A 10,423-nucleotide genomic window follows, 5' to 3' on the forward strand; every position below is an offset into this window, starting at 1 on the left:
TGGGGCTCTGTGCTGACGGCTCAGAGCCTGGAGCCTGCTTTGGATTCTGTGTCTCCCTCTCTCTCTGCTCCTCCCCTGCTTGCAATCTGTCTCTGTCTTAAAAAAACAAAAAAACAAAAAAACAAACAAAAAAAAAAAAACCACACACATTAAAAAAACTTTAAATATTTTATTTTTGGGGGCACCTGGGTGGCTTAGTCAGTTAAGCACCCGACTTCAGCTCAGGTCATGATCAGTTTGTGAGTTCAAACCCTGTGTCGGGCTCTGTGCTGACAGCTCAGAGCCTGGAGCCTGCTTCGGACTCTGTGTCTCATTCTCTCTCTGCCCCTCCCCACTTTTGCTCTGTCTCTCTCTGTCTCTCTAAAATAAATAAATGTAAAAAAACATTTTTTAAGTACTCTTTATACCCAACACTGGGCTGGAACTTATAGTCTGGAGATCAAGAGCTGCCTGCTCCACTCACTGAGCCAGCCAGCCCCTCATGCAGGATTAGTATGTTACAGTCTTGAGGCTAAATTCTTTCCTCTCAGGGAAACCTCAGTGGTTTGCTCTTGGGGCCTTCAACTGATTGAATGAGTCCCAACAACATTATCAAGGGAAATTTCTTTTACTTAAAAGTAACTGATTGTAAATGTTAATCACATTGCAAAATACCTTCACAGCAACATCTAGACTACTGTTTGACGGAAGAAATGGGCACCTGTGCCCGGCCAAATCGACACGTGTGTTTAACCATGACAGGCACTTCGCCGTTTACTGCAGTGTGGGTACTGATGCCTTATATCCACAAGCCCCAAATCAAGTCCCTGTTTCCTTGCAGAATTCTCCTATGCAACAAATAGCTGTTGATGCCTAGGATCACCATGAAAACTAGATTTTTTTTTCTCTTAAAATTCTTTTTAGGTTAATCTTAAATACTTTCTCAATCATACAGCCTTGTCTGGAGGGAATGTTGGCATTTAATTGGTCCAGGAAGGAGAATACCACAATACAGAAAGAAATTTTTTAAACGGTAAAAAAAAAAAAAAAAAGATGCTCTCATTTTTTAACAAGAATCTTCATTCTAAGATGCAGGGTTCAGTTTGAGGAGCCATGCAGGAATACCAATCAGTGTCTCTTTTCCAGATCGACTGATAAAATTCAGCTGGAGTTATTTGGGCATATGCACAAAGCTTCACTCTGATTTGAGTGCGTGATGGCAATGACCACGTGTTATTACCCTCAAATGCACAGAAATGAGCCCGTTGCTATTGGCTACAGTGCAAGCTAATGATGCGTGTGCTGAGGATGGTAGAATCGGAATAAATTTGTGGGCAGAGAGGGTCTGCTCAACCGCCCAGTAGCACGTATACTTCCTGAGAGCTTGTTAGAAATGCAGTCTTGGGTGCTATGCCAGATCTAGTCTATCAAAATCTGCATTTTAATAAGATCCCAAGGTGCTATTCATGCACATTAAAAATTGAGAACTACTTTGAGCATCCAGGGTCCTGTCTTAGGTAGGAAGGATTCCTGGTACCATTTTTACCTTGCAGCCTGTGGGACATTTCAGCCACTGAGACACCTTTCCTTGCATTCCCGTTTACCTATGTAAATGGAGAAGCCCCAAAGGAAGTTCAAATTTCACAGGACTCAGACCAAAGTTTCCTGACCACAATGCTGTGTGTGTGTTTACATCATGGTCACTACAAAGTCTAGGGGAACTTATGACTAGAATCAGGCTTCACGGATACAACATATTTGGGCCCCATTTTTTTTTTTTTTTATGCGCTAAGAGAAAAAGCAGCAATGAGATGTTGTTAATTTAGTGTAACTTTTTATCATACTTAGCCATAAATACCAATAACAATGGTACTTAGGGTTGCCACTGCATGCCTTCAGCAACTGTAAGCCATAGGCAAAGAGGAAATATGGGGGTATGAAGAACAAGAGTAAGTCATGAGTAAAGGGGAGAAGTAAAAGAACAGAATAAGAGGCAGTCTTATTTTGCCCAGCCTTGTAAGCATAAGATATCTGCCAGTTAGAGAAAGTGATACATGAAAAAAAATACCTTAACGATGACCCCGATAGACTAACCATGACATACTGATTCAAACAGATCACGATTTGAAACCCACTTCTATTTATTAACTGTGTATTGATTAACTTATCTTTCTTGGTTTCCTTCTTTGTACAATGGTGAAGAATACACACAGAGATTTGAGTTCATTTACAAGATTATGTATAGAAAGCATTTATCATAGTGCATAACATAAAGTAAGTGCTTAATTAAATGGTGACTCTTTATAACTTGACACATGAATTTCCTGCATTTTATTTAATATTCAGAAATTAATTTATTCTAAGGGCATATCCCGCACTCCTATAAAGGGAATGAAGTTGCCTCCAGAGTGTAAGAAAACGTAATCTGTGTTAATAAATCTCCTGGGATAAAAAGTAGCATTTGGCAGAAGTGTAAAATATACATTTATTGACATGAGTATTCTAGGCTGAAAAAGAGAGTCCAACACTTTCTGGCAACACAAGAACTGGTTATTCCATTTGGTATCTCTGTTATCTAATTAAATGGATTCCTTAATTTAGACTCCATTGATTGAGTTTTCATTAATGATGAAGAAAGGGATTATGGAGTCGGCTGCCAGAGACGGCAGTAAGATCAAATAACAGCAAAATTAGAATTTCTCATCTACATTCAAAGGCTATGAAGAGTTTTATAAGGTGGTCTTCCGAACATCACTATAACAGTGGGGGAGGCCTAACATGAGACAAATAGGCAAATTTTTCAAGTTATATGGTTAAAATAAAATCATGATCCAGGATATCTTATAAGCGATTTTGACCAGGGGCATAAAAAGAATTGAAAAACATTTAGCAAACTGTCATCCTCAGGAATTTTCCTCTGAGGAAAGGACACTGGGATAATGGAAATTTGAAAATAGAAAAAAGGAGTTAAGAGTAGTTTCAGCCACTGGGAAATCATGAACAATATTTTTCCCAAGGGTATGGTTGTAGAACAGGGGTGTGATTTTTGAGGATCAATGTCAGGATGTGAGGGACAGTGAAACAAATGTTGCCTTCTTTAGGATTGGCCCTATAATGGCCAAGGCAGGGGTGGGGGGCGGGTGCTGTTGTTGTCGATCACTGCAATGCCCAGAAAAACAAGATGTCTATTAAACTGGCTACCTGTGGAGGTTTCAAGAGGGAGACTATCTTTTCTAAAATAGAATCCTTGTTAACCAAAGAATCATATTCCAAGGTAAATGGTCAAACCCCATAAAACGAGTCAACTTTCAAGAATAGACGATGAGGAATCACTTAGCATTGACTTTGAGATGATTGAGATGACATAATGAACAAGTATAAATAAGTTTCACTTTAACAGTCTGACATAGTGTCTTTTCTCCAGGGGTGTCTGGATAAATTTTGACAAAAGTAAGAACCTAAGAGCTGTTTCTTTGTCCATGCATTGAAAATAGTAGCTGAGGGGCGCCTGGGTGGCGCAGTCGGTTAAGCGTCCGACTTCAGCCAGGTCACGATCTCGCGGTCCGTGAGTTCGAGCCCCGCGTCAGGCTCTGGGCCGATGGCTCGGAGCCTGGAGCCTGTTTCCGATTCTGTGTCTCCCTCTCTCTCTGCCCCTCCCCCGTTCATGCTCTGTCTCTCTCTGTCCCAAAAATAAATAAAAAACGTTGAAAAGAAAAAATTTTTTTTAAAAGAAAATAGTAGCTGAAACACACACACACACACACACACACACACACACCTCTTTCAAGGTCCAATACCTATGGCCCTTTTAAATAAATATAGTTCACTGTCTTCTGATATGATATTTAGGGTTCTCTACAAATAGGGCAAAAGTTGGAAAAATTGTGACAATCCACTGCATAATCTCACTAAAATTTAAATAAAAATCTGAAACTGAAAATGAGGCCAAAGGGTCAGAGAAGGCAAAGTTAATAATTCAGAGAGTCTATAATGCTCGCGGTCTACTGATGAACAAAATAATGTAGTCTGTGATGGATAAATATTGTTCCATCCAAATCCCATAAATCTTAGGATCATAGATATAGGCCACCCATAATATTATTCTTTCTGTTCTATTAAAAAAATTATGGCTTACGTCACACATTTCAATTCTTCTTATGTTCAACTAATGTTAAAACTAGAGGCTATGAGATACAAGTTCTGAACTAGCTATACCTAAAGTCACCCACTATACAGAGTTTGGATGGTTTTCCTATGTGTGCTAAATTCAAATGTATCATACACTATACACAAATCTGTTGTTTAAGAACTGAAAAAAATGTGAAGATGAGAAAAGTTGAAAGAGGAATACAATTTTAGATAAATGATGAGACAAAGAAATTAATCATCGGCATTGTGAAAGGAAGTTATATTTCCAAAGAACAGATGAAGACCTGATGGGTAAAAGGATAGAAAAGGATAAAAGGACAATAGGATACCACAGCCCAAAAATCAAACTAAGCATTCACACTTGAACAAAGCACTACAATAATATTAGAATAGATGAATTGCATACTTCCACATAGAAAAAAAAGATTACATCAATCGGGTCTTTTGGATGTCAATTATGTGTTGGCATTTTTACTTAACCATTTATTCAATCTATTTTGTTTTAAACAGAGGAACTACATACGGGTAGCACTTTTTCTTTTTTTTTTTTTATTTATTTTTGGGACAGAGAGAGACAGAGCATGAACAGGGAGGGGCAGAGAGAGAGGGAGACACAGAATCGGAAACAGGCTCCAGGCTCCGAGCCATCAGCCCAGAGCCTGACGCGGGGCTCGAACTCACAGACCGCGAGATCGTGACCTGGCTGAAGTCGGACGCTTAACCGACTGCGCCACCCAGGCGCCCCCGGGTAGCACTTTTTCAAAAGTAACAGTGAAAAATAACCTGTTACAGTGTCAGAGTTCCATTACAGCAGAGAGACAAACGGAAAATTCAAATAAGTGGGGAAATTTAATTTTATGAAAAATTAGTATCAAATAGAAGGTTGTGAAAGGTAAGGCCAGTTTGAGGCAAAAGCAAAACAACTTTCCAATTAAAATTTGAATTTCAATTTTAATTGAAAAAATGGGTTTCATTCTATTGTGTATTCAGAATTTAGAGAAAACTGGCCACAACATTTTCTTTTCTTTCTATACCTACAGAAATAAGCTATTAAGCCCCAGTGAGTTATTCTTTTTTTTTCTTTCTTTTAGTGTATTTCAATATAATTTTTTCAAGATTTAATGAAAGAGCTGTACAATCCATACCCTACCCCTTTTCAAGAATGTCTGGCCAAATACAGCTGTAAATTATAAAATAATGCCCTGCATTCATAAAACAGTTCACACATAAATATAAAAAATTAACCACTGATCAAATGACTCTTCCAGATAGGCTGCTTCAACCATCAACTTATGTAGGTATACCCTTAAGAAGTATCCTCCACCTTTTAAAAATTCTATAGATTTTCCCCTAAAAATCTCTGTTAAATCATACAGTATCCAGTAGTCATATTCTGAAAATAATTGCTAAATTCAAAAAACAAATTATTAAATGCGGGAGATTTTTTTTTCCCCCACAAAGCCTTTTTATTGTTTCCAAAAAAGCGATTTTGTCCACAAGAAAACCCTAGTGCCCCCTGTTTGGGACAAAATCCATTAGAGGACTGATGCCAGGAGAAAACAGGAAAATCCAGAACTCCCTCACCAGCAACACTCTCTGAAATGTAGACAGAAATTTATCAAATATAATTTATTCAGAAAAATTATAATGTTTTAGTAAGTTAATTCTAAAATACTGAAAAGACCAGACCAGAGATATTTTTATTTAGTAATTTTCGGTCTTTCTGTTAAAAGATCTTATGTCCTGATTGCCCCAGAACAGTCCTCATTGTGCCCACTATCCTGGTGTAAATATTAATAGCGCAGCCTTTTACCCTAAAGGGTTTCATTTTGGATACTAAATTATATGGTCGCCCACCTTTAAGCGATATATGAGGTGTGGATTAAGAATTCATAAAGTACAGTCTTTTATTTGCAAAAACCAGTAACACACTGAGTGAAGTATTAAATATTATTAAATTTGGCATAGGGCATTATGTGTGCATACAGATACACACACATCCAAATCCACAGCTTATGAGATAAACATATTTAAATAAGAAATAATGGAGTTATTTCTGCCACAATCATGATGCTACTTATGGATAGTTTTCTTCAAAGAAGTTATTGTGGTGCTATAGACATATTCCAAAATGCCATTCCTAACCCAATTCTAAGTGCATGCTGAATCAAGCTATAAGACAGTCAAGAAAAAGTTTCACTACTTCACAGCCACAACTTATTTTCCATAAGGAAATGCATTACCAGATTTTATGCCAATTTTAATTCCAAATGACTTTTATTTGGTTTAAGAAAACAAATATGCTCAAAATACACATTTTATTTATTAAGTTGAAACATTATTGTTTGTTGACTACTTGCCTCCTCTTTGACCTCCTTGAGTACTTAAGGGCAACAGCTTTCCTTTACTCATCCATGTGTCCCTAAGAATCTAGTACAGTACTTACGATTTTTTAGGCTCTTGGTAAACATCTGTCGAATCATAATATGAATGAATGAATGAATGAATGAATGAATGAATGAGTGAGTGACTCCTCATCTTTGAATTTCTACAGATAATTCCAAAAGCAGAATTTGCACACTGGAAAAGTAGTTGGTAATCATTTTGAAGGAAACAACAATAATATCCATATGTGAATCCTGGTATAATATTAACACCCAAACTTAAAACCAAATGTGATCCCAATTGTACTCCCTTTCATGAATGACTTCATTTTCATAGTAGATAGAAATGGGTCTGAGCTCACTGGGGAACCAAAGTGAGGTACACTGTAGACCTTTACTACTCAAAACATGATCTACAGATGAGCAAGATCAGCGTGACCTGTGAGCTTCTTAGAATACACCCCACCCCAGACCTACTGAGGCAAGATCTGTCTATTACCAGGATTTTCAGGGAATCCGCATACACACAGTTTGAGAAGTTCTTCTTATAAGGTTTAAACTTTGAGTGTTTACAATATGCAAGTCAAGACTCTGAAGGACAGAGAATGAGCACAAAAGCAAAGAATAAGAACATAAATACTACAAAGTGACATTTTTGGCTCTGGGGATTATATAGTATAGTGAGGTAGAAAGACCTATTTCGATCAAACCCAGCAGACAGAATAAAGTAAGATTATTTTATGATTTTAGACAGATTAAAGTTAGTGTTAGAACAAGGTAAAACCAACAAAACTGCCTGTCTTGGGGAAAGGTCAACAGATCAAAAATGAAGTATCAATCTTTGGCTTTAGGTTCACAAATACATATACATGTGTATGTTCTCCACCCATCCCACACACACACACACACACGCACACACACACACACACACACACACACACGCACATTCATACACTTACGTCTCCTAAAGGGGATTTGATGTGGCTAAACTATGTATCATGGCTATTCTCCAGGCAGTCATGTTTCTCTTAATAATATACTTAAACCCTAACTTCAATGCCCTCATTAGTAACTTGAATATCTTAAGGCTACCCATAGGGAAATAAATCTCAAATGAAAATAATTGCTTTTGACACGCACTGACCTTGTTAACCTTGCAGGTAAAAGCTCACCAAGCAAATATATGGGATGTCCCTAAAGCAAAAATCGACACACGAAACACAGGGTTATGATGAGGTTCAGCTGTTGCTCTTTCTTGTGGAGATATAATAGCCCTGCTCCAAACCTCATGTGCAGAAAAATAAGCTTATCAGGATGACCCCAGGATACTGAAATGAGAACACATAATGTCCCAGGTCTGGGATTTAGCGTTATTGAACATAGAACTCTTCATTGACAAAATAATCTCATGTCCTTTGGTTGGATTTATAACAGTCTTAAGTTTCTATCTTCAGTCTGCCAGTCTTACTACCCCAAAGCCAATACATTTTTAACAATAAAATCTGACTCCTTATTTAAAACCATACGCTGAGAAGACCCCAGTGAATTATTTGCAAAGTTATTGAACCTAAAATACATTTTAAAAATACTGAATCAGGCAAATCTTCCATATGGACTTGGTTATAACATATAATTTATACATTTTATATTATTCTAAAAAAAATTCAAAAATACTTAGTGCCCCTGTACTATATGAAAGGTGCTATTCTGTGTATTTGAAATCAACTCTGACATCTCACTGGGAAGACTTCGTGGGTTCCCTTTTCAGGGAAGAGTCAATAATCCTGTCTTGTGTGTTACCTCCTTTTTTCTATAATGACTAATTCAACGGAACTAAGCCTACAGTGTGGTGGTAATTTCTTTATATGCTTCTGATAACCCTATATTACAAAGTCCTTATATGAGGAACAATGTTCTGTTCATTTTATTTCCTTAGATCCTAATACAGTTTCCTGCAACAAAATGCTCAAAAATGTTAAATGAATGAGTTCATAATATATTGATGAAGACCATTCAAAAATAAAGTAATTGGCTACTTTGGTGGTTCTTGTGAACAATACTGAGTGATTCTTACCGATGATGCTTAGGAATTAGAGAGGCATAGTCTAATTTAACAATAAAAGTCAACAAATATGAAAATATTAGACTTGTGTTTCTCACCTGGAGATGTCTATTTAATAGGAAGGGTCACCTAAAATTCCATGCAAGTATGTTTCCTTTTTCTACCTTGCGAAGATGAGACTTTTCCCCCAAATGAACCTGATCCTTCTGGTAACATTCAAATAGCAAATTCTCCCAACTTCCAGATGTCAGTGTTTTGTAAATATTGGAATCCATATTCTGTTAAAATAGTCCATTAGAATTATATCATAAGCATCTTGCCACGGTACTAAATGCCTTGAAAAACCTGTATTACAAATACTGAAGCATTTATAAGTAAAATGATATAATGACTGAAATTGGCTCCAAAATCCTTCATCAAAAATATATTTAAAAACTACTGAAACATGTTTTTTATTCAAGTCCTTAAAATTTCTGCTCAAGTCTTTCTTAGAGATTTTGAGAAGATAAATCTAAGGTTCCTGGCCCTATCTTCATGGCAGTTAAAATCAAGATAAATGTGCTCATCAGGTATTGTTTGATGATGGGTTAATGAGTCAGTGCTCATCTAAACATACTCTCAGTCCAACAGTCATATGTGAATATTCACACACATCCATGATCATGAGCAGAGACATGTGTCTAGTCTGTAACACATAATGAAAATGATGAAGTTTTCTCTTCTTGTTTTCTTGTCCTAATCTACAGAGAGCCTTGTTTACATAATGTTCTAAGTAAACTTTGCTAAGAAAGTGGTCCATGTGCTTTGAACATTTGTTTGCCAAAGATGAAATGTACTTCATTCATATAGAGTGATTTAGTATAATAAATTATTCCGACTTGATTCAGAACTTGAATTTGCTATGGAAACCTGGCTCTCATTGTCTGGCTGAACATAATAAAGCAATTACAAGGAATTAGAAATCCATCAATTCTCCTACTACTAGTCATGAAGCTGATTTTAGTTTTGCTTGTTTTTAAAAAGTATTTATATTTTTATTAACAAAAATATAGGCACGAACGAGACGAACTTGGACACAGATTAGTCAGCAATGAGAGAGCATAGCTGTGGTTAGGACAAAAAGGTGTTCACATGTCCATTCCTCAAATGAAGTGTCTGTTTTCCCCTAATTAACTGCATTTAAAGATTTTCAGCAGGCATAATTTATATCTGATTTATTTCATAACGAGAGATTCAGAGTTTTAATGCAGACATAATTATATGAGTCTAAAAATAGAGCCAGTAAACTCATTTAAATGTTCTTATTTTAAAATATTGACTTCCTCTCCATGAATGCCAATTCCAAAATGGCTTTATTACCCAGGAACTATTACTAATGTTATTGCTCAGTCTTACTTCAGATCAAATGATCAAATGAATTGATAAAAACTTATAAAATTCAGACTTTTAGTGACATTTGCTGAAGGGGGTGCAATACTTTCTACCATAAGGGCATTGTTGGGAACAGCAGTTGTTTGAAGAAACTTGTTACCTCAAAGAGTGGATGTTTCTTTGGATGGAGCTGTCAAGTAAAAACAACGTATTCAACAGCTTATTCTAATAGAAGGTGTTAGGATTTTTCAGTTCCATAAGGCAAAAGGTATAATTATTACTTATTATTTTTATTTTTTTGCATCAAGACCAGGTCTTTATGTGATACAGTACATTTTTAAAATGTATGGTTTACTATTCATATTTTTTCTAGGACTAAGAAACTGAGATTATCCAGCAGCAAATCATTTTCCAAATGTTAATTGCATTCTTTCAAGAAGGAGGTATGTTCATGAATGTAATGTAATTGTATTTTTTC

This window comes from Panthera tigris, chromosome E1, assembly GCF_018350195.1.
Source record: "Panthera tigris isolate Pti1 chromosome E1, P.tigris_Pti1_mat1.1, whole genome shotgun sequence".
NCBI classification, from domain to species: Eukaryota; Metazoa; Chordata; class Mammalia; order Carnivora; family Felidae; genus Panthera; species Panthera tigris.